The following is a 26,519-nucleotide window of genomic DNA, read 5'->3' as shown; positions in this document are numbered from 1 at the left end:
AAGTACGCCATACAATCCGCTCGTGTGTATGCGGCATTAGATTGCACACAGGTGGACATCATTTCACTAATTATGTGACTTCTGAAGGTAATTGGTTGTACCAGAGCTTTTTATGGGCTTCATAACAAAGGGGGTGAATACATAAGTACATGCCAATTAGCAGGTTTTTTTTTCAGAAAATTAGTTTTATGTATATATTTTATCTAATTTTACTTCACTAACTTAGACTATTGTGTTCTGATACATCACATATAATTCAGATTAAAAAAAACATTAAACTAAAGGCTGTAATGTAACAAAATAGGTAAAAAGCCAAGGGGGTGAATACTTTTGCAAGGCACTGTAATTCCTATTTATGCTCATAGCTGATGTTTAAGTTGTGGCTTGGTAATTGGTAAAGTAATAAATGATAATGTGTTTTATAAAAGATTTGAACACGACCGTCAGCAGTTTGTTGGTACTTTTGTTTTTGTGATGCATCTGATATCAAGCTGTACTAGCAAGCTGCTTTTTTCTTGCATCTAATAGCTGTATAAGAGATATGAAAGTTAGAACTTAACAACATGCTGACTAGGCTGTCTTCATCTATTTGCATGAGCCCAGAAAAGGGTTTACAGAGGACTCTTTTGCGTAAGCAGTATTTGTTTATGTATGGTTTTAAAGGAAGACTCGCTCTTCAATTTACCGGGAACACATTTCTAAGTAATAATCAGACCAAGAAGATTCATTTAAGAGTGCCTGGAACAGGTTCATTATAGATATGCACTGCACTATATTCTATGGATTCTTAGCAGCATTGACTGCAAGGCACCAAACCTCTCCTTTCCTAGTATTGCACAATTGGAGGGGATGCAGAGTTGAGGAGTTGGGGGGTTGGAGTGATTTAGCTTTGACGGTGGAGCTGGGACGCAGAAGTGGAGTTTTTTTTTTTTTGTTGTTGTTGTTTTGGTATTTCTAAACAAATGAATCAGATTGTAAGCAAATGTCAGAGCTTAAAACACAAACACTGTGCATGCCGCCATTTTACCCTTCCCTTACCTTTCTACCCTCTCTCTTATGATCACACATCACTCAGAGGTGTAGCAAAGTTCAGAATATTAGTTAGAGACCTAAGACATCTTGTTTTTAACATCATAACATCCACCATACACTTGAATATATAACCAGTAGAAATAAGTTGTAAACATAAAACTCAATATAAAAAAAAAAAAAAAGGAACGTGAAACTCTCTGCTAACTGTTTAAAGTTTCATTGGGATATTTAAATTGGTGCAGTGAAATGGATAGAAGGAAACATTGCTGAATCAAGAAATTCAGACAAGAATCTGCCTTGTCTAACATTTTGGTAAGTGAAAAAAACTTTTTAAAGTGAAACTACCTGGTAAAGTAACAGGTTCACTTAAAACTGAATTTTACTCAAAGTGGTTGTAAACCCTTACAAACCACTTTGATCTACATTGACCTAGATTAAGGCCGCGTACACACGTGCGGATTGTCTGGCCAACTAAGTTCGTCAGACAATCCGACAGACAATCCGTCCTACTTTTGAATGAATGGACTTGACCACACACGATGAGCAGACAGTCCGCCGAAAGCTTGCACGATGACGTGTACGGCACGTACGACGGGACTAGAAATTCGACGTCCAATACACTGCAATGCAACCTTCGGCGTGTAAATCCTTTCTGAGCATGTGCCATACTTAGTCCGTCCAACTTGCCTACACACGAGCAGACTGTCCGCTGAAACCAAGTTTGGACGGACAAAATTACGGAAATTCCGAAAGACTTAGTCCGCCAGACTGTCCGCTGAAAAAGTCCGCTGAAGCCCACACATGAGCGGATTGTCCGCTGAAACACGTTTCAGCGGACTAAGTTGGACGGACAATCCTCTCGTGTGTACGCGGCCTAAGGCTTACCTGTAGGTCCAAGAAATATCTCCTAAACCTACACGGTTTAGGAGATATTTACTAAAAGACAGTGACAGCTGTCTACGGCACATGCCGCTGCTAACGGGATATGCCATTAGTGGCGGCTCCCGTGCGCATGCGCGGGAGTGACGTCATCACTGCTCCGGCGCTGTGAGTGGCCGGAGCAGTGATACCCGGAAGAAGGACGCTCCGGACTACAGGGGACAGTGGTGACATCACTGGCTCCTGTGCCAGGTAAGTGACACATAATGGGCTACTATGCAATGCATAGTAGCCCATTATGCTTTACCTTTGCAGGGAGACAAAGAGGAAGTAAACCCATCAGGGATTACTTCCTCTTTAATCAACATTGACTATGTTTTAATCCTGCTAGTATTAGTAAATAGATAGGAAGCACATCTACCTGCCTGTATGCCTGAGCTAAGAGCAGATGGAGTCCAGGAAGTAAACTCTACATGAATTACCCACCCCTATTCAAGATGGTTATAGCCGGAAATGGTGGGGGTGTTTTTCAAAGTGGGTTCCCAGCCAAATAAAGCATGGGGACATGGATAAATGGGGAAGTCTGCATTGGATACTAAAAAGGAACGAGTGTTTTTGGTCTGTGGTGCTCAGATGCAGTGTGGTTCCGCTTTAACTGCATGAACTTCTCTTCATTCTCTGACCTATATTTTTGGTTATCTAGAGTGAAGAGAGAGACCTAGTTGTGACGTGTCTTCTTAGATCCTTTCCTCTGCACCCAGGCAAAGTAATACTAATGGAGACATCATGGAAAATGAAAGAATGAATGATTACGCACAAAGTGCCATGAATGCTCAGAATAAATTATGAGACGAAAGCTATTGGCTACTGGCCTCTTTATAGTCCTGTCGTATGTGGTTTACGTCACCGCTTTCTGAACTATCGGATTTTCCAACAACTTTGTGCGACCGTGTGTATGCTAGACAAGTTTGGGCCAAAATCCGCCGGAAAAATCCAATGGATTTTGTCGTCGGAATGTCCGACCGTGTGTACAGGGCATTCGAGAAAATAATATAAATATACCCCTTAGTAATACAAATCTATGTCTAGTATAAAAAAGTTGTGTACAGCTGCTTACAGGCTATTTTGTTTTCAATGCATATACAAGGAGCACCTAATATTGAAAGTTTAACTTAAAAACTACATGTCCAGATTTCAAGGCTTTTCCTGTTGCTTACAATTAATACACACACAGTTCTGTGCAATATCCTGTACAAAGGCTACTAAATACACAGGGTGAACTGTGTTGCAGGTTTAGCCACTCAGGGAGGAGAAAAGGAAGATGAAAGGCCAACAGGTACCAGGCTTTATGCCAGGCAGGAAATAGATTGGCCAGCATGGACAAATGGTTCTTATCAGGGATCTGCTTTGTAATTCTACATGAAATAGATCTGGATACTTTCAAGAGGACATATGAAAGGGCAATCAACAAAACAGATTGTTTTATTATAACAAAATATTGTGTATCATTCAAACATTATAGTTAAAGCATATCTTTAACTAGTAATGCATTTTTATAGATACATTTTTATTGCATTTGAGACATTTTCTTCATTGCTTGCCTAATTTATTTAATTTTTGGAATTTTAAACCGTAATGCTATTGGGCGAATAATACTTTAATTGATGAACTTTAAAATGTTAATGTTTAGCGCCGGTTGGGGGTGGGGGTGTAACTTTTTAACTTTGGCTTTCAATCGGTCTGTGGCTGCAACCAATATTTAGCAAAAGACCTCAGAAGGGGGGGGTTGCCTATTTAATGATGGCTTTTGATTGGTCTATGGTAGTGGCCAAAACTCAGCAAGAGCCCTCTGGAGGGGATGTGGCCATCCAATGTTGGCTTCTAATTGGTCTGTGGCCAATACTCAGTGTGAGCCCCCTGGAGGGGGTGTTGACCATCTATTCCTATCTTTTGGTTGGTCCACTGCTAATACTTCACCAAGAAAACGGTTGTGCTTCCCCACTAAAGTCCACCCCTCCTTGTCACACTAATATCTCCTTTGACAGATAGGGTCCACAACTCCAGTATTGAAAGGCAGAAAACAGCACTGTCATCTACCTCTCCCACCCCTCTGAGCATGGCCCCCAATCCTTTATGACCCCTGCCCTTCCAGATGATCCCCTGAGCCCTCTCTAACCTGCAGGAGAAAAGGAGCTGTATGATTGGCTGCAGCCAGGCTTAGGGCACAGCTGTATGGTGACAATGCAGTGATGGAGACTGAAAGTTGTGACATCACCCCATGGCCATAGTGCACTCACCCTCTTTCTAGACCCCCACATAACCCCTCCACTTATCCGGCATTCAGTAGTGGTGGAATATGGAAGAATGCTGTGATTTGCATTCTGAGCTATTGAGCTCTGCAAACAGGCTGTTTTCAGCAGTAGTTAAAGAGAAAGGGGAAACATTTTAAAAATAGCCCAACACTCCACCTGCTGGCTGAAAATGAAAATCTAGCATATACGATATGTCCAAGATTTCATAGTCTTCCAACCAAGGCAAGTCTTAGCCCTTGTACACACGGTCGGACATTCCGACAACAAAATCCGTTGGATTTTGTCTGACGGATTTTGTCCGAAACTGGTGTTGCATACACACGGTCGGACAAAGTTGTCGGAAAATCCGATCGTACGTAACGTGACGACGTTATTTCGTTACGACGGGACTACGTTCAGGCTAGTAGCCAATAGCTTTGGTCTAGGAATTTGATCTGAGCATGCGTGGCACTTTGTCCGATCGGAATTCTCTACACACAAACGGACAAAGTGCGATCGGATCATGTTGTTGGAAAGTTTTATAGCCCAGCTCTAAAACTTTGTCCTTCAGATATTCCGACGGAAACAGTCTGATGGAGCCCACACACAGTGGAATTATCCGACAACGCGGTCTGATCGGACATTTTCCGTCGGAATGTCCGACCGTGTGTACAAGGGCTTAGGAAGTCAGTGGAAAGTTAGAACTTCTGAGGTACATATTTGCTTCAGGTCTGCGTTTCAGAAAGTATTGTAGCCACTGGATCAGCATGATAGCCAGGCAACTAGCACTTCTCAGAAGGTAAGGTCAGTAGTGGCAACCCTTGTATCTTCTCTGTATTAAAGGATTGCCCTTGTATGACCAGCTTTTTATGTACTGACTACTTACCAGCAAAAGGATAATGGTAAGCGTAAAAAATAAAAAAAAATCGCATGCTTTTTATACAATTGCTTTCACGCCGCAGATGAATAAAAGGCAATATAAAACAGTAATATATTTCTGCACAGGAACTCCTGGAAAGCACAACAAAACATTTAGACACCTCAATTATTATTTAAATGAATGAATGCCTTGAAATGTGTCCACTGTTGAATTAGTATTCATTATATGTCTTGAAACATTTTACAGTACTTAAGATAAAGAGCGCGCATATTACAATGTTATCAAACACACCAAATATTTGCTAATTTACCTGCCTTTCTATAGTGACTTGCTAACAGCTTGCAGCTATTTCTGCTGGGGAAGCATAGAATTTATGAAAACAAACACAATGGAAATTAGACCTGTCAATTTCTACTTGAAAAATTACATTGTATCAGATTTTTTGTTGTTGTTGTTTAATATTTGGGCCCCATACTAGGAAGAATTGGAATATAATAAATGAATGTACTTTTATGTAGATTGAGTGAAGAAACAATTTTCTTTACAAAACAAATACACATTGTAAGCACCTTGAGGGGAGGGACTGATGTGAATGTACAACACATTTTACTGCGTAAGTTGTCAGTGCTATATAAATTCCTCTAATAAATAATTAAGTCCTTAAGGCTCGGTTCACACAGGGGGCGATGCGAGGCGACACGACTTGCCTCGCCGCGACCTGCCGCGACCTCAGCGGCGACTTGCAAATGACTTCTGTATAGAAGTCAAAGCAAGTCGCCCCGAGGTCGCCCAAAAGTAGTATAGGAACCTTTTTTCTAAGTCGGAGTGACTCGAGTCGCTCCTCTTAGAACGGTTCCGTAGTACAGAACGGGGGCGACTTGTCAGGTTGCGGCATGGCAAGTCGTGTCGCCTCGTGTCGCCCCACGTGTGAACCGGCCCTAAAGCTGAACTTTAAGAATTTGACAAAGCCTATCCTTGCAGAACGTCTTCTCCCACAAACTGCAGGGGTTAAATGCTCGGTGAATGTACCCAAGTTGATAGATCGACTTGGGTACAGCTTGTCGGATTTTACATGCGATTATTGCTAGCTGCTTTTATAGCTGCTAACCGTTATCATTATGTCCTCCTGGTGGGGATGGCTGTCCCCCACCACCAATTGCTTCATCTATGGCCAGCTTAAGGTACTCCCTCCTGTGATGCTTTCTTCCTCCATATACAATGCAGAGATAATAGTCATGCAATGTATGTGATGATACCGAAGGACTTCCAGCAGATTGGAGCTTCGAATATACATATAACTTATCCTTGCGCCCCTAGGTTAAATTTGCAGGGAGTGGCCCATTTTCGGCTCCAGCGTAAAGTTAGATGTCTAATTCCCAAAGTTCAACATTAGAGGAGCTCCAGGCTCCTTCATAAAAAATATTGTAGCTGCTGACTTTTAATATTAGGACACTTACCTGTCCATGAATCCAGCAGTGTCTTCACCCCAGATGATTTTTCATTCGACTCTTGGGTGCTGCCGCTGCCATTTCTTGTAAAGGAAACCTTGTGGCTTCACAGCCATTTTTCTACTGTGCATGCGTGAAGCACACTGTGCTTTGTGAATGGCCCAGCGGCAGGGAAGGAGGATGGAGGGCTGAACTTCAGCGTGACTTTGCCACCACAAGATCAACCAGAAGTGCCAGATGTGGCAGCGGAGGAGGGGGAGGAGGCAAACCAGCAGAGCTTTTCTTTTGGGTGGAGCTCTGCTTTAAGTATTTCAGACCTAGGACCCCATCTTTTATGCAGAGACTATTGTAATGCTACAAGAGACTACCATTTGCCAGAAAATGGTATGGTAAACCAGTTGCCTAAAGCTACTCCCACCAAATCTACCTGAGAATAATAGACATACAGCTGAACCATCTACTTTATTAGGACTGGAATCCATAACTCCTTCTCCCAAATGTTGGAATACTTTCTGTGTGTCTGCCCCTGACTTCCAAATGGTGTCTAAGGAAAAGCCAACAGCAGTTGTTTGGAAGCCAAAGGGAAGCAGAGAGAGTGAGAGAAGTTCTGCATACAAAGTACATCACTGGGCTATGCCCCATTGTTTTACAGGCAGGAGAGCCTCAGAGACCAAATAGAGATGTTGGGTGGGTACCCTGGTAATTTCCCCATGGTAAATGGGGGAAATGTGTCCAGTTTAACCAGTGAATGCTATAAGTGCACATTACTAGGGGAAACAGGGCTGTTTATGACAAACATAAGTAACCCAAAGTCACCAGTACTGATATCAGATTTATACAATACAAATGAGCAAAGAGCAATGAAAATGTACATGCTAAAATGTATTATTACTAGTAGTCTGACAAAATAAGAAATTATTTTGTTTGTTTAAGTGGTACTGCGCTTTGTGTTATGCAAAAAGGGTTTTTTTTCGATGGAAGGTACAATTATTATTATTACTTTTATCATTGATATCATTACTATTCTTACTAATATTATTATTATTATTATTATTATTATCATCATTGATTGATCATCATTATTTGGCTTTTAGTTTTTTCTTTCTACAGATTGTCCTTACAGGTTGCATTTTAGTCTTCCACTAAGGCCGCGTACACACGGGCGGACTGTTCGCCCAACTTAGTTTGTCAAACAATCCGACAAACAGTCCGCTCAAAATTTGCATGAGCGGACTTGACCACACACGATGAACGAACAGCTGAAAGCGTGCGCGATGACGTGAACGGCACGTACGACGGGACTCGAAAAACGACGTCCCATACACTGCAATGCAACCTTCGCCGTGTAAATTCTTTCTGAGCATGCGCGAGACTTAGTTTGTCGAACAAGCCTACACACGAGCGGACTGTCCGCTCAAACCAAGTTTCAGCGGACTGTCTTTTACGGGAATTCCGAAAAACTTTGTTCGTCAGACTGTCCGCTGAAACTGTCCGCTGAAGCCCACACACGAGCGGACTGTCCGCTGAAACACTGTTCAGCGGACAAAGTTGGGCGAACAGTCCGCCCGTGTGTACGCGGCCTTAGTCCTACTCCAGCCATCATTTTTTTAGTTTCAGAGTATGGAATGTAGAAGGGTTTGAACCTATTGGGTTCTTAATATGGTCTTTTCCCCCACTAGGGAGATGTTCCTCACTTCCTGTTCTGCTGTCATCAAAAAATAACCTCTTTCATCTCTTGTCCTGTACCAGTGACATTCATGTTGAAGGTGACAAGGTCTCAATGGTCTCCAGTCTACATAAAACAACAAAAAAAGAGAAAAAAGATGTCTGGAGTTGGACTTTAGGCTAGGTTCACATTTTTGAATTGTGGTAATGCACATTTCCACAACCGCAGTGCCACTTATGATATTGCATTATATTATTTTGAATAGCACCCCTAGTCTCTAAAGCAATGTTTCTGTGCTGTAGTGCACAGTAATGCATTACAGGTGTGCTTCGGGGTGTGCTAAGGTGAATGGGCAATGCTAAATGAATGAGATTGCACATGCCAAGGTGAATGGACTTGCATATGACATAACTTTAATTAATGTGTTCTTTTAACGCACCGCAAAAGTATAAACTTGGGCTTGTGCTTTCTGGGTAGCAGTGGAAATTTTCCCATTTTTTATGTATTGAAAAAAGTTCTAATAAACAATGTTTTCCTAATTAAAACTGTAGCATATAAGAAACATTCCCAAAACTTGGATATAAAGTGTACATTTCTGTAAGGGTTGAATCACAGGAACACGAAGCACATGCATTTCCAAGAAACCATTAACCCTTGTACAGCAGAACGATAGAAGGCAAGAAACATTTAAAAAAAAAAAGTATTCTAAACTCTAACTCTAAAGTCTAACTAGTCAGAACCTTCAAAGCTGTGGGGCTTTAAATATTATCTCCAGCCAAGCTCCCCCCTCCCTCCCTTTCCTTGGAAGTAGAGGCTGGAAAGGGCTTGTTTGGCTGTTGACGTAAAGTGGGCAGACATTTCTTTTCCTGAGTCCTGGGCAGGCACCAGACGGCTGAAGGAAGACCGGCACCAAGTTGATTTAGATTGACTGCTTTGGACACTGAGCAGGAGTCGCATCTAATTGGATTGCAGCTGTTGTTATTGTTCTGTCCTTTTCCAATGTGCAGATCTCCACATCCTATATTATTACAGCTAAGAGAAACATTGTGTGATGCCAGAATACTGAGGGCTGTTTGGGCACTTGTCTGTGGTCAGGTTTTGCAATACCCCTCACAGGAAGGTTAGAAAGTGATGTTATCCATGTTGTGAAGCATAAATACACTAGTCCACTGGCTTCTGTTAAAGACACACCATTGATGTAAAGTGTGACCACTTGTCAAGCACTGTCCATGTTAATAAAATCCAAGAACTGTGTGTACTAATGTGGCTGGATTTTTTTTTTTTCGTTTTTAAGCCAGAGACATCGGTGTGGGAGCAATACGATAATGTAAATAAGCGTGCCCTGCAACATTTCCTTTTCTTAAAGTGATTGTAAAATGTGTTTTTTAAAATAACAAACATGTTATAGCGAGAAAGTATTTTATTGTGGGTTGGTGATCAAATCTAAAAGCACCACATCCCTAAATTGTCGATAGAAAATGGTCATGGTAGTATGGGATTTTCTAGGTGCCATATAACAGTCTACACATAGATTGAGCAGATGTCAGAAACCATGAAACAGACTGAGACAGAAATACAATCAAATCACACTTGTTTATTAATAAAAATAAAAGGTAAATAGAAAAAAGCGTAGTCAAGCATAGCCAGAGTCCAGTAGCCAGATCGGGTAGTCAGCCAGTCCAAAGTTCATTAACCAGATCGGGTAATCAGCCAGGCCAGGGATCCAAGGAGAGCAACTGCAAGCAGGATAAGAAGCCAAGAGGGATGTCAGCAAGCCAGTCTTGAAACAAACGGCAGGAGATGGTTCCTTGTGATGTGACCAACGTGAAGGCAAAGGAAAAAGTGAGCTGCAAGGCTTTAAATAGACAGGTCAGACGAGCATCATCTGGAACAGCTGGTAACTGTGGAGAGAGAAGAGAGCTGCCAATTAGCCGACAGCTGAGCAGCCAGCCCAGAGGAGGAAGGGCTAAGCCAGCCCTGACAGCAGATAAATTGCATAGTTTATTGGTATACAAGATTACAATAAATAAAATAGTCAATATACTGTACACATATCTTGGTTACACTATCATAGTGTGTTCGCATATACAGCGGTATCACAGTCATGTTCCCAACGTGTTTCACCTATCAGGGCTTCTTCAGGGGATGTGATATAACTATTATACTAACCCATGTTAGTATAATAGCTATATCAAAACAAGTAACAAAATGTCACAGAATGTCAGAACATGATATATGATTTACATCAATAAGATATGATACTTACATACATATAAATAGCTTGTTCAGTATGTCGGATCATCATAAGCTTACCCTAAGGCAGTGGCTATGTTCTGACATTCTGTGGCTTTTTTTTACCTGTTTTGATATAGCTCTTATACCAACAGTGGCCATCACATCCTCTGAAGAAGCCCTGATAGGCAAAACAAACATATTATACTTACCTGCTCTGTGCAATGGTTTTGCACAGAGCAGCCCTGATCCTCCTCTGGGTGTCTTCCTGACTGTTCCTTCCACCTCCAGTTTTTCTGTTGATCCATGCTTTCCATTTTGTATGTATTGTATTATATATGTATTATATAGAACAGTGGTCATCAACCCTGTCCTCAGGGCCCATTAACAGGCCAGGTTTTATGTATTACCTTGGGGAGATGCAGACTAGAATACTGCAATCACTGAGCAGCAAATGGTATCACCTGTGATGTATTTCAGTTATCTTGCAAACCTGGTCTGTTAGTGGGCCCTGAGGACAGGGTTGATGACCACTGATATAGGATTTTATAGAGTCATTTTTGCTATAATCATTGAAAAGCAACACATTAAAAAATAGCTGTACCAAATGAGGGATGGAGTGTTCTAATCAAACATGGTGGTATAGATGGACAATAGTTATCTAGTATGATTCATCCACTGTATGTGTTTTTCAGCTGCATATTTAGCTGTTTACCTGAAGTTCAGCTCCAAAGGTCAGCACAATTGTCTCCTGATCACCCCTTGCCAGAGTAGTTGGAGTACTGGGCAAAGAAAGAATTGTGTTAATAGTGTAGGTCAGGCACTGCAAGCTCATTTGGCTTGGACATTGGGATCCATAATAAGTGGCCGTTAAATGCTAGCCTCTTGTTTTTTCAGAATTAAGTGATCTTTTATCGGATAACTGTCTTAAGTGAACACAATATTCGGAGAAAGCGGTGCAAACATCGAAAAGCATTGATGGAATCTCTTCACTTGACAGTTATGCCGCGTACACACGACCGGACTTTTCGAGGGACTAGGTCCGACGGTCTTTCCGATGGGCTTTCGGCGTAGCTCCGACGGACTTTCCGAATGAATGGACTTGGCCACACACAATCACACCAAAGTCCGACGGTTTTGAACGTGATGATGTACAAACTGGACATAGCCAGTTCATAGCCAGTAGCCAATAGCTGCCCTAGCGTCGGTTTTTGTCCGTTGGACTAGCATACACACGAACGGATTTCTTGGTCCGGTGGAGTTCCGGTGGAAAAATTTAAAACATGTTCTATTTCTAAAGTCTGCTGGATTTTGGCAAGCAAAGGTCCGATTGAGCCCACACAAGATCGAATTCGTTCCGTCGGACCTTTGCTGTCAAAAAGTCTGGTCGTGTGTACGCGGCATAACTTTCTATGTCTAATAGATAGATTATCTGAGTACAAGCACTTGTATATGTTTATGTTACATCGATTTTGTACAATAAATCATTTAAGATTTATTGATATAGTTTGGCGTATCATGTTATGAAATGAAAATACCGGCTGCCCTTGAACACCCTTTCTTTTTTTTTCTTTTTGATAAATGCTAGCCTGACCCTATTTAAATATCAGAAGTCTATTAAAATTTCAGTTTTCTTTAAAAGAGTAACTCCAATTCCCCTCTGGGTGATCTATGTACATAGCAAGGATTTTAAACTTTATTGCAGATTCCTACCTTTTGATACCAACTGTTTGTCTGTGTCCATGCGCAACATGGATGTGAATAGGAGAGATATTACTGGTATTAGTCAGCTGTTGTACTTGCAGGGTTCTAAGATGGAAAGTGGCAGGGTTGTATCCCTTCAGATATGATTTCCCTGTGGAAGTATCTCACCAAAAATTTAATTTTTGTTGCAGGGGATGCCCAAAATCTGACTTGTATCTTAGTGCAGACTTCTGGGAAAATCAATAAGCCAATCACACACAAGCAGGAAGTGACATTTCTGTGTACAGAATGTCTCCAGGTTGTCATATTCCATAGCATTCTACACAATGAAAAGGAAAGGTCATTTGTAATAACATTCATGTTATATTATTAATGTTTTTTTGCAATTTTTTTCCCACAAAAGTGAAGTTACCCTTTAAACTCACTACAGACATGAGAAGACAGGATCAAACAAAAAATGATTGTATGTGGGATCAGACAAAGCACTGTGTTGACCATTCCCGAATGCAACATTGATTGGAAATGAAAGAAAACATGTTCTTATAGCTACACCCGATAAAGGGGCAGAGATCTTATTAGGAACAATGTCTTTCCTGTATTTTTAGTCTGTAAAGTACCCTGCTGCCTGTAATATTATACTTTGCCCACGTCATCAGGACACTTGGCTTGATAAAGAAGTATATTTAAGTGCCAATAGATTGGTAGGTAGGTGAATGCATTTAGAGATTACAGAAAAGTAAATTATCCAATTGAAAAATTCAGATTTTTTTTCACTTTTAATACCAAGTTTTAGGTGTCATTAAGGAGCACCCTGTAATAAGAGCAACTCTAATAACATCTTGACTGTGTTTCTGGTACAAAAGCGCCAGGTAAGCAGTCTCATTTTCCAAGCATGAATATTTTATACATAAAAACAGAATTGTTCTTGCAGTGGCAGTGCGTCCATAAGGGCGCACGGGTGCCGCCCCCTCTTTACAGCCACCCCTCTAGCACCAATGGATAAATTCATGCATGGATCTATCTATGGCTGCCGCTGCCATCCCCTATTCAGGCGCCTGGCCCCTTTTTGGGCGCCAGGTGCCTGAATTACAGTGGCAGTTTTTTTTTTCAAGCACTTGACTAGAGCCATAGGCATCGAAAAGGTGGCACTCGCAGGTCACTAAGCTGTGTTAGAAAAGCGAATGAATATTCGCTTTCCTAACAATAAGCCGCTTCTCCGCCAGTCAGGGGCTCAGATCTGTTACCCATCACCTGATTGGCTGAAACGACAGACATCCAATCATAGCAGAGGACGGGAAGAGAGGACGGGAGAAGACATCGAGGAGCTGTCCCACCGCCACCGAGACAGGGCAAGGGGGGGGGCAAGGGGGGGGGGGGGCACACTGGCAGCATTTGATATGGCACAGTGGCTGCGTTTGATGGTGTACAGTGGGAGCATTTGATGGGGCACAGTGAGGCTGCATTTGATGGGGCACAGTGAGGCATTTGATGAATGTGAATGTTGGATATGGCACAATGGCTGCGTTTGATGAGCACAATGGCTGCGTTTGATGAGCACAGTGGCTACGTTTGATGAGCACAGTGGCTACGTTTGATGGCACAGTGGCTACGTTTGATGGCACAGTGGCTACGTTTGATGGCACAGTGGCTACGTTTGATGGCACAGTGGCTACGTTTGATGGGCACAGTGGCTGCGTTTGAGGGCACAGTGGCTGCGTTTGATGGCACAGTGGCTGCGTTTGATGGCACAGTGGCTGCGTTTGATGGCACAGTGGCTGCGTTCGATGGGCACAGTGGCTGCGTTCGATGGGCACAGTGGCTGCGTTCGATGGGCACAGTGGCTGCGTTCGATGGGCACAGTGGCTGCGTTCGATGGGCACAGTGGCTGCGTTCGATGGGCACAGTGGCTGCGTTTGATGGGCACAGTAGCTGCGTTTGGACACAGTTCTAAGGAATATACAAAAATTGACTGGTAGCATTTTGGAATCTTGATATTGAAAATAAAAATAGTCCTATAAGCATTTTAGCCCAGGTTGCTAAAGAAGAGCAAAAATCAATGATATGCAAAGCTTAGTGCCTCAAAGTACCCACTTAAACGTAATTGACGTCACATGGTTTCTGGTTGGTTTCTATGGATCATGTAGATCTCACACCATTCAAAAAATATTTCAATGGTCTGTGTACTACTGGTCATATAAAAATCAATTAGTATGATAATTGGGTCTCTTTCTAAATGTATTCTGCCTAATGGGTTCCATCCTCAGTATTAAAAGCCAAATGTTGTCTGCTCACCGGTTGCAATGGTAGATTGACAGCCATTTGAGGGCTTCCTCAGAGCAGGCATATCATTTTTTTACATGCACAATGAAATATTAGCTGCTGTAATCACTTGTTATAGAACAGTGGAAAAGACTGAACTATATCATTAAAGCCCGACTCCAGCCAAAATGTATTTTATTTTAGATAGAGAAGTCAAGCGGTAAAGCCTCTTGGTTTTTTTTTTTCACTGTTGGGAAGATTTTAACTCACTTCCTGTCAGGATAGAAAGTGATGGGAAATCTCTCCAGCGGAGTCGCAGACTACAAAGTTTTTCTACATTTTTAGTAGAGTGCGAAAAGGTTATAACTTCTGACAATGTTTTTATTGCTGTCCAAGTCTTTCTGTCCTAGTGACAATGGCACCCCTTATTCCACGTATGGACAGCAAAAGGAGAGAAAATCTTCCCGATGACAGACAGAAAATAAAGCTGATAGAAATTTCAACTCTTCTTCACTTTATCCAAGCTCTATTGTCATAGTTAACTGTACCAATAACATTAACTATGGAAGTGTTCCTCTTTACCTCCCCCTGGCAGCAGTATTAAAGTGTTATTAAACCCTTGCTTTCTTTTACATTAAACCGACAAACATGTTAGCCCTTGTACACGCGGTCGGACATTCCGACAACAAAATCCGTCGGATTTTGTCCGAAACTGGTGTTGCATACACACGGTCGGACAAAGTTGTCGGAAAATCCGATCGTTCGTAATGTGATGATGTTATTTCGTTACGACATGACTACGTTCAGGCTAGTAGCCAATATCTTTGGTCTAGGAATTTGATCTGAGCATGCGTGGCACTTTGTCCGATCGTAATTCTCTACAAACGATTGGAAAAGTCCGATCGGATCATGTTTGAAAATTTTATAGCCCTGCTCTAAAACTTTGTCGGTCAGATATTCTGACGGAAACAGTCCGATGGAGCCCACACACGGTCGGATTAACCGACAAGATGATCCGATCGGACATTTTCAGTCGGAATGTCCAACCGTGTGTACAAGTGCTTATACTTACCTGCCCTGTGTAGTGGTTTTGCACAGAACAGCCTGGATCCTCCTCTTCTCGGGTCACCCACTGGCGCTCCTGGCCCCTGCCGGGTACCCCCATAGCAAGCAGCTTCCTCTGGGGGCACCAAAGCAGGCGTGTTCCTGAGCCATGGCTCTGTGTGTCCATTTACACACAGAGCAACGTCCCCGACTCCTCCATCTCCTGATTGGCTCACTGGCTGTGATTGACAGCAGTGGAAGCCAATGGCTGCTGCTGCCAAAAGCCAATCTGGAGTGCAAGTCCCTGGAGAGCCATGGTTCTTGTGGACATCGCTGGAATGAGAGGGGGCTCAGGTAAGTATTAGGGGGGCTGCTGCACACAGAAGGTTTTTTACCTTAATGCAATTAATACATAAAGCTAAAGATCCTTGTGCCTTAACAACCACTTTAAATCCAAAAGCAAATATTTATTATTTTGAAGCCAACCAACTCTTGGATGTGATGGCTGCATTATTATTCTTTTTAGGCTATCTTTTATTTTCATCTGGTGATCCAGCTAGTAAATGTGTTATTTTCCCACAGAACAAGCTCTCCTGCAAGTGTAGCAGTTAGTGTTGAGGCAAACCATTTATCACTGACAGGGGTGCTTAGAGTGGTCAGCTTTTATTTATTTTTGTGAAACATCCCAAAAAGAAAAAAAAAACAGTTGCAGTGCTAGCCACAGTTTAACTTCAATTTGTTAGTGTATCTAAATTTGCTAGCACATCTAACACCCCCCCCCCCCCAACTGACAATGCTGCTGTCCAAATGTGCCCCCTGTGCTCCTTTATCTAGAGTGGGGGCACTCTAATACAAGAGGTGTGTTACTGGGCAGATCACCAGAGGGAAAAAGGCCTAAAAAAAGAAAACGAATGCAGCCACCACATTTAATGATTAGTAAGTTGCAATATATTCAATTTTTGGTTTTGGATTTAATACTGCTTTAAAATGTAAAAAAAAAACCTTAAACACATATGCAATATTGTTGTTTTGGTATCATGCTGTTTGTAGACAAAAGGCTACTTCACTTCACTCTGGGATTGTGCCATTTTCTAGCTAAAAAGCTAGCCATACAGTCTGGCTTCTAATCCTTTAAGAATACATGGATGGATATTTACCAAACGTCAGGATAGTGTAGGACACTGCACTGAGTTCAAGTGAGGCACTGTTAAGGCAACACTTAGATTATGAACAGTTTATTAAATGATATTGTGCATAAAGTGTTCAGATAAGTTTTGTGCAGAAAAAAAGTTTTAAGTGTGGACTCTGATAGGCTAAACCACTGACAGACTTCTTCTGTGTCCCTGACAATCCGGTCCTTTCTTGCAGCAGAAGAACTTTGATGTAAGGGGGGACTCTGATGGACTCAGACTTGTTTGGAATTTATTTGCTTTGTTTTACTGAAGTTTTTTTCTCTTTTTTTTCTCTTGTTCTAAATCATATCCTGCTGATAACTCAAAGTATAACATATTCATTCATTGATTTATTTATTTTCCTTTATTTTATAAAATAGATTTTTTTTTTGTCGCGTGAATATTTGTAAAATATACCATGTGATCCTCATGGTATCACAATAAACAATTACCCAGAACTGCAATATGAGTTTGCTGTGTATAGGCAATCAATGTACAAGTTATATATACATCCAGTGAACAGTGCATGTCATCCATAGTCCATTGTATTAAGGAAAACTTAAATTTTAATAGACTTCTGATATTTAAATGGGGTCAGGCTGGTCTTAATATTTCCTCCCCCACGTGCCCCTTCCCCTGACTTCTCTGTCAAGATTAATGGCACATCTATCGGTCCGTCCCCACATGCCAGGGTGCTAGGGGTAACCTTAGACTCTGAACTGTCCTTTCAGGCCCACATCCAATCCCTGTCCAAATCATGCCACATTAGCCTCCGTAACATCTTTAGAATATGCCCCTTTTTAACTAATGAGTCAATCAAGCTTCTAATTCACTCCCTGGTTGTCTCTCGCATTGACTACTGCAACTCCCTCCTCATTGGATTACTGTTACATGGACTATCCCCCTTCTGTCCATAAACGAGGCTGCTGCCAGACTCATCCACCTTACCAACCATTCAGTTTCCTCCACCCCTCTCTGCCAATCCCTCCACTGGCTTCCACTCACCCAACGAATAAAATTCAAAGTACTAACAATACTTTACAAAGCCACCCATAACTCTGCCCCCAGCTACAACACTAACCTAGTCTCAAAATACCAACCAAGCCACTCTTTTTGGTCCTCCCAAGACCTCCTGCTCTCTAGCTCTCTTGTCACCTCCTCCCATGCTCTCCTACAGGATCTCTCCAGAGCTTCTCCCATCCTTTGCAACTCCCTACCTCAATATGTCTGACTGTCCCCTAATCTATCCATCTTTAGACGATCCCTGATAACCCTTCTCTTTAAAGAAGCCTATCCTGCTTCTAACTAAACCTGTTTTACTTCCTCCATCCGCTCATCCCCCACAGTCATTGCCTTTTCTATCACTCGACCCTCCCTTTTTAGATTGTAAGCTCTAATGAGCAGAGCCCTCTGATTCCTCTTGTACCAAATTGTAATGTAACTGTAATGTCTGCCTTCGTGTTGTTAAACGCTGCGCAAACTGTTAGCGCTATATAAATCCTGTATACCAATAATAATAATAATCAATGCATCATCAGCAGAGTTTAGAAGAAAGTCATATAACCAACTTAGTTGATGTTCTTATTGTTGGCCGTAATACATTATGTTTCTCCTTACATGCTGAGAAATGTGTGGGAATCATTACAACTACATAACAAAATCTACCTGTTGTCATGGGTATCTTTACAGATCTATAGAGGAGCATGAAGCCCTTCCTGCATGTTTGTATAGCTATGTAAATTATTATAATGACTGCATGGTGTCTGTGCAATTCTGATTTTCAAATACTAGCTGAAAACATGGACTTTTCTCTACTTACATGAACCTGAACGAGTTAATTACATATTTCATGGTTTCCCAATAGTGAGGCAACTGTTTACAGGCAGCGGAATCCTCTTCCAAGATTTCCAGACATAAGCAGGATCAAATTCCTGAAATAGTTTCCAAGTCCACCCTGTGGAAGAGACTTGTACTTTCTCTAGCAACCTATGTCTATAGCTGTGTCTTCCCATAAAAATGTGGCAGTGTTTTGTGAAGGATTACTGTTCTTGTCTCTCTAGTCCCATTCCTGCTTTAGATAGTCTGACGACAAGCATTTTTACAGACAGCTAGGTCGGCTCTTTGGGCATATAAATTGGGGCCTTTGTTAAGAACATGCTACAGATAATAATAATAAGCCATAGCAGTCAATTACATTTTAACTTAAAGTCATTGTAAATGCTATTAAAAAAAAAAAAAAACTTGTTATACTTCCCTGCTCTGTGATATGGTTTTGGACAAAGCGGCCTCAATCCTCCTCTTCTGTGCCCCCCCCCCCCCCCCCCGCTGGTGCTCCTGGCTTCTCCTCTTTTCGGTGTGCCACTTCCTATGGTGGCACATTTGCAGGCTTATCCTGATCTATTGACACAGACAGTGTGGCTTAACCCCCCCCCCCCCTCCCTTGTCACAGGATTTGATTGACAGCAGCAGGAGCAATGTCTTCCACTGTTAAAAAATCTGCCCTTTGAGGAGAGAAAGCGAGTGGTTCTCGAGCACAGCACTGGATCAAGAACAGGCTCAGTTAAGTATAAGGGGGGACTGGGAGGGAAGAATGCATTATGGTAAGAAGAACCTTCTACCTGCAGCTAGTTTCACAAATTAAAGGAGGTTTCGATGTGGTTACTATAGAGGCTTCTGAAATGTAGATAAGATGGTTTCCACTCTTCCTAGAAGAACTACCACCCATGGTTATCGCTTGTTGTTGGCATGGCCCACATGCAGTAACACTGGTTTGGTTACAACTATTTCCCTTTGGTGCAGAGTATGGGAAACATGTCACACAGTCACCTTGCCTCTCAGAAAATGCAAAACCCAGCGACTGATCGCGTGGCCTGGATGCTGTCACACTTTCACTGTCAGTTGACAAAAAGAAGAAATAGATTTAGTGAAAAAGATTTAGATTATCTGCTAGGATGGATTGTACCTTTTCAGTGAAAATGTTTGTAAACTGAAACTGGCATTTCGGGTAAACAATTTCTAGAAGATACGATCCTTTCCACAAATAATAATTCTATCTAAGGGTTATATCACAATGTCTATGGCCAACATAAGAGACTGAGCCAATATTGTAATAGGTTTTATGTTGAGAGCCACTCTGCCACTGGCAACTAAAAAAATATATTATATATATATATATATAAATATAATATATAAATATAATATATATGAATATAATATATATATATATATATATATATATATATATATATATATATATATATATATATATATATATATATATATATATATATATATAGTTTTATACTGAAATGGTAGCTTTGAGCAATTTAGGCAGCTGCTCCCAACTGTGGAGGTAGCAAACAAGACAAGGTAGGAGCAACATATCACAAGGTGTAATGCAACAACTGATCTTACAAAACAGTACCATCTGCTGATGAAGCTTCAAATTAGTTGTTAGAAACAGTAAAAGGAATACTGTACAACTAAAATCTGATTAAATATTTTGTAGAAAAATAGAAAAAAGGTGAGAAAAGCAACACTACCTAAGTGTAGCATTTATTAAAACATATCGGTTAAATGAAAAACAAATATGCACTCACATTTAAAATACATTAAAAATGCACTCACATTTAAACAGGCATATCAATAGGTCTCCAGAGTGTGTATATAACATAGATGAGAACCGCAAAATGGCAGTGGTGATGTCATGTGTGATGTCAATGGGCATGGTTATGCATTTCAGGGTGTGGCCCCCTTTGTCAAACCTCTGCATTAGTGCATTAGTGATTTCAGCACTTTTCATAGTCGGTTTCATGGAGCAAGTGTACAGGTTAGAAGTTCTTACTTCACTCATGAATTTCTTGATCATGCTTGCTGGAGTATGTGCTCAGAAAGTATTGAAGTTTTTGTATCACCATGCCAGCTCTGACTATGTTTACTTTAAAACTGAACGCAGAACAATGTCACTGGAAGAGGAAGTGGGGAAAATCCTCAAGACACACAGAGGTGCTATGAAAAACTATTAGAGATTTTTTACCAATTGACACTATACAAAACAAAAAGGAAAGTTTAGGCCGGAGTTTCACTTTAAATACCACTGTAGCTTTTATTTATAAAACAGAATTATGGTATGGTGTCTATGCTCTTTGTACAATGAGCAATGAAAATTTTCAAATTGTAGAAATACCTTAGAAATAATTTATTATTAATCTGACTGCATCAAACTATAATTTTATTGGTTGTAATTGGTTTGCAGAATTGGCCCTTGCACTTTGTGAATAGGGATATTTGTTTTCCATCTATGTCAGGTTTTGTGCATTACCAAGTGACTGACCTGTATTCTGGTTATATATAATAAACAATTTTAATTACTTTTTAAAGCTGCAGAGATCGCTTCACTGGTGTGAAATGAAAATAATTATAAATATGACTATTAAAAATATTCCTTAGATATCATCAGTATAATGACATATTCAAAGACACCAGTCCCTGTCTAATATGAGCTCAATGGCTAATTACTTCTCCCTGCATATACTGTACAGATTTCCATTTTACAGAAATAAAAAGTTCTGAAAGGCGTAGGGTTCTTGTAAAAGTAAAGAAATGGAAATAGTTTCCTAGTGGTAGCCATGTCTTTTAAACCTGATTTACCAATAATGGCTAAAAAAAAAAAAAAAAAAGACAAGCCAGGTCAGCGACTGGAATTAAGATTGCAGAATACACAGGATGATGAAGACAAAGAAACGCTGATCTTGAACACTGGCCCAGTTTAAATAGCCCATTTGGCAGCAACATCTGTCACAAGTGCACGTGAGCGCCGGCGTGCAGTTGTGTTTTCGCATAAGTATGCGCTTGCACTTTAGCATTAGCAAGTGACCAATTTTTGCAAGCACAAAAGGGGACATGTATTCGCCTCTGCACAGAAGTTCGTCCAGAGAAGCCATGTCATTTATTGGCATGCCTTTCCTTACAGCTATTCTGACAACAGATGAATGTAGTGGACCATCTGGTCATACAGTAAGTGCACCTGTCAGTGTATATGATCAATTTTCATTATTCTGATAATTTTGTGCGCATCTAAATTTGGGCTAGTTTTGTTTTTGGAGTTTCTTAAAGGGGTCTTTTGACTGTGTTCATCTCAAAACAAAGGGTTTCCCAGTTCCACATATAAATACATGATTTTAGTTTGTCTGAAAAATGAAAAACAGTAGGATCAGGACTAGATTTGTACTTGCTGCTCTCCTAGACCAACTGTCGTTTGCCCTTGGGCTGAACGAGAGAAATCTATTAGATTCCTCCATCCACGACTAATACGTTTGTTCTAAGTCAAGTGCTCAGATAGTGTTGAAGCTATTGGAGTCAGACAAGTAGGATTATAAGAAGGAGACTTAAGCAATTACAACCCACATGTGTCTCCTGAAACGGGTTTTCCTAAACGTGAAAAGGCATTTTAAACAGTAGTAAACCTCAGCCTTTTTTTTTAAATAAACCTGCAAGGTAAAGGCATAATGTACTAGCACATTATGAAATGCTTACCTTAGAATGAAGCCCTCTAGCGGCGAGCTGTCACCGCTGACAGGGCTTCCATCTTCACCCGGTCTTCTTTCTGGGTTCACCTACTCCAGCCTTCTGATTGGCTGTGCATGGAGCTCTGAAGGGGCGGCACAGTATGCCATTCCTTCAGAAAACAGGCGCCAGTGACGTCACCAGCTGCGTGCAGTGTGAATATCTCCTAAACTGTGCAGGTTTAGGAGATTTTTACTGTACCTACAAGTAAGCCTTATTATAGGCTTACCAGTAGGTACAAGTTCAGAAACAGGGTTTACTTCCACTTTAAGCCTTCGTTCATGAAGCTGTAACTTTCATTTGCCATAACAATTGTTTTTTTCAGCTATGTGATTGCAATTTTCAGCTCTTACTGGCTTTCATTGCCGTAAAATAAAAGTTGGTATACAAATAGTTATACTTTAGTTAAATTGAGCCAGGTGACATTTAAACAAAAGAACTTTATTTTGTGCAGAAAAATGAGTAACGTGTGATTAAGATTACAAGTTCACTGAATGAAGAAAAAAATCTTACCATTTAACTTTTGGCAACTTCTCAGCATTCCTCGTCGCACATGCCAAGTGTATCAGACCTTCCAGTTAAACGATCGCTTACCTAATCATTTGAGCACTTGGGAAATGTTACTTGTTTTACTGTCAGCTACATTGCATTGTTTTATAAGCACATTATGTAGTGCAAGGTTCAGACAGCAAATGGTTGTTACTTTACATATACGCTGCCTATGTGTGTTTTGCATAGGCTCAGGAAAGAAGACAGGATTTCACTGGCATCCTGTTTAAAAATCTTTCAGTTATGAATGTGCAAAGGTATTGTTCCAGGCTTTTTTGGCAGCAGTGAGAGGTTTTAAATGTGGAACTGCCATTGGCAGTACAGATTGAACATTGTTATAATTTGCAACAGTGAGAGGGTTGTTTTGGGTACTTTTTTATGGTCTCAGTTGGGTGAAGCCATGCATCTAATTGTACATTCACCTGCCAAGACTGATGTCCTTACATTCAGGGAAAGGGAATGGGCTGCAATTTTATAGAACCGGTTCATTTCAGCAGGGGTTGGGTGATTTGGTTTATCCACACTTAGTTGCAGTTTCTTTGTCCAGAGAAGGCATGATATTATGTGTGCATGTATGCCATCTGCTTGACTGCTCCCTTGTATACTCCAGAGTGCCTGGGTCAATACTGGGTGTTATAATAATCTTGTTGAGTGCCCTGTGACAGAGCCTGAGAAAGTGGTTCTAGCTTGTGCTTATCGAGTGTCAGGGCCTGCCCGGCTAATCGTGATTGCAATTCGGGTTATGGTGCAGCCTGTCTTCTGATTTGAATTATTCAGCTCTCTGTCACCAACCTGAACATCCGCACGTCACTCGATGCTGCCTGAACACCACCGTTTCTTGTCTATCCTGTATACCTATTCTGTGTACGAAAAACATCTGGCCTAGCTCTGTTTACAGAAGCTATTCCGTAACAAATAGTTCATTTTAGGTGATTCCCCGATTTTTTTTTTTAACGGTCTCTAGTCTAACAAGTCGAATGGCCTTATTCTTTGCGTTTAAGACAACAAAATCCAAACCTTCTTGAAGTGGCCTTCATCTACGGACAGCAATTAGGCAAGTGAAACTAGTGGAAAGAGTTCATAACCAGAACTAGAGAAAATAATTGCTTGACTCGCTCAATAAAGGACAAATTGCTCCTTTAATCTCATCTCTAGGCAAAGTGAACCCCCCCAACCCATCACCAACATGTGTCCCAAACAAGTGCCACTTCTAAGATTGGAGACAAGTCACCAAGCACTGCAATCTAGACCCACCACCCACCAGTCCCTTTGAAGTCATCATGCCTTGTAGTTTTTTGGATCATGAGAGAACCCCATCACTGAACAGCCAATAGAAAGTGTCTACTTCACCCAGGCAGTAATGTGGGCAACTGAAAATGATCCTCCTACTCTGCATCAAAGAAGATAGAAGACTCACAACCTTGCTTGCCACTGAACAAGCATTTAGGTAACTAAAAGGGGCTTTTAGATTAACACTTTTTAAAATTAACATTGTTATTATCAGGGCTTAATACCTGGAGATCATCTCCCATTTACTTAATTGAAATCTTGAAAAATGTCAGTTTAAATATGAGAAGATTTAAATAAAAAATAAAAAAAAGGTAATGTGAGACCCAAGAGAATAAGTATTCTTTAAGTTACATGTTAGCAGGCCTGCTTATTGCATTGCAAGGGGTTGTAAGTAGTGATGGACGAACTTCCGACGGGACGTTTCGCGAACGCGAAACGCGAACGGGCACAAACGTTCGCGAAAACGACCGTTCGCCGCGGGCTCCATTGACTTCCATGGGAGGCGAATTTCGCAAACCTTTAGGTCGAATTTGCGGCCACGTGGTAATTATTAGGGGGTAGCACGTAGTCCCACCACCTGGACAATAGCATAATACATGTATGAGGTGAATTTGGGATCGATAACTACAAGCATTTTTTTTTTATTTGGGAAATTGTTCTGACAATTCAGGACTATGGAGCTAATGAAGGCAATGGAGGAGAGGGAAGGTCAGGGACCAGGGTAGGCAAACAAGAGGGTGCAGGAGATACAGAGCACTGACAGCAGCACCGTAATACAGAGCACTGACATCAGCACCGTGACATACAGCGCTGACAGCAGCTCCGTGACATACAGCGCTGACAGCAGCACCGTGACATACAGCGCTGACAGCAGCTCCGTGACATACAGCGCTGACAGCAGCTCCGTGACATACAGCGCTGACAGCAGCACCGTGACATACAGCGCTGACAGCAGCTCCGTGACATACAGCGCTGACAGCAGCTCCGTGACATACAGCGCTGACAGCAGCTCCGTGACATACAGCACTGACAGCAGCTCCGTGACATACAGCGCTGACAGCAGCTCCGTGACATACAGCGCTGACAGCAGCACCGTGACATACAGCGCTGACAGCAGCTCCGTGACATACAGCGCTGACAGCAGCTCCGTGACATACAGCGCTGACAGCAGCTCCGTGACATACAGCACTGACAGCAGCTCCGTGACATACAGCGCTGACAGCAGCTCCGTGACATACAGCGCTGACAGCAGCACCGTGACATACAGCGCTGACAGCAGCTCCGTGACATACAGCGCTGACAGCAGCTCCGTGACATACAGCGCTGACAGCAGCTCCGTGACATACAGCGCTGACAGCAGCTCCGTGACATACAGCGCTGACAGCAGCTCCGTGACATACAGCGCTGACAGCAGCTCCGTGACATACAGCGCTGACAGCAGCTCCGTGACATACAGCGCTGACAGCAGCTCCGTGACATACAGCGCTGACAGCAGCTCCGTGACATACAGCGCTGACAGCAGCACCGTAAGCAGCCCCAGGAGGAAGTCAGCACAGCACAGGGATGGTGTGATCCCCTCATAATAAGAACCCCCAGGAGGAAGTCAGCACAGCACAGGGATGGTGTGATCCCCTCATAATAAGAACCCCCAGGAGGAAGTCAGCACAGCACAGGGATGGTGGGAGCCCCTCATAAAAAGAACACCCAGGAGGAAGTCAGCACAGCACAGGGATGGTGGGAACCCCTCATAATAAGCAGCCCCAGTAGAAATATGACACCGCTCAACCTCTTCAAAGAGGAGGGTAGGGGCATATAGTACGGTGTGCTTTTTTGGGTCAGGGAAGTGAGCCAAATGAATTAAGAAGGTCTGTGTGCTTGATTCCAAAAATTGTTTATAGACATATACATGGTCTACTGATCACATGTGTTGAATTCCTCCGAGATCCATGCCTCATTCATTTTTAGAAATGTGAGGTAGTTAACACTGTGGTGAGCTAGGCGAGTACGCTTATCGGTCACAATCCCCCCTGCTGCGCTGAACGTCCTTTCGGACAGGACACTGGATGAGGGGCAAGCCAACAGTTCGATTGCAAATTGGGCAAGCTCTGGCCAGAGGTCAAGCCTGCCCACCCAGTAGTCTAGGGGTTCATCACTCCTCAGAGCGTCCACATCGGCCGTTAACCCAATGTAGTCGGACACCTGACGGTCTAGGCGTTCCCTGATGCTGGATCCGGATGACACCTGTCGATGGGTCGGCTGAAAGAATGACCTCATATCCGAAGTCACCAACACATCTTCAAACCGGCCTCTTCTTGCAGGCGCTGTTGGATTGGTACCCGCAAATCCTTCTCTGGGAGTGGGAATTGCTCCTCTGCCAGCGCACGCAAAAGCAGAATGCAGCATTTCTCGAAGCAAGGCCTGGAAGTGCTGCATTCTGACAGCCCTCTGCGACGGCGGTAACATTTCCGCCATTTTGTGTTTGTACCGGGGGTCTAAGTACGTTGCCAC

General features: G+C 42.1%; 1 protein-coding gene and 1 long non-coding RNA gene across 2 annotated transcripts in view; one reads left to right on the top strand and one right to left on the bottom strand.

Moving 5' to 3' along the window:
• Positions 1-26,519, top strand: part of MAMLD1 (mastermind like domain containing 1) — a 341,549-nt gene that overhangs the window by 243,598 nt on the left and 71,432 nt on the right. The gene's annotated exons all lie outside the window — the stretch shown is intronic.
• On the bottom strand, positions 9,771-22,881 carry LOC143987865 (uncharacterized). Its single transcript, XR_013276718.1, has 2 exons — positions 22,686-22,881; positions 9,771-10,097 (listed from the first exon to the last, which is right to left on the bottom strand). It is a non-coding gene; the product is annotated as an uncharacterized LOC143987865 (long non-coding RNA).

This window comes from Lithobates pipiens, unplaced genomic scaffold (assembly GCF_037356315.1).
Source record: "Lithobates pipiens isolate NorthernLeopardFrog02 unplaced genomic scaffold, aLitPip1_a1.2 Scaffold_1, whole genome shotgun sequence".
Taxonomy (NCBI): domain Eukaryota; kingdom Metazoa; phylum Chordata; class Amphibia; order Anura; family Ranidae; genus Lithobates; species Lithobates pipiens.
The sequence above is the reverse complement of the archived record's forward strand: the minus strand, read 5'-3'. Positions and strand labels throughout refer to the sequence as shown.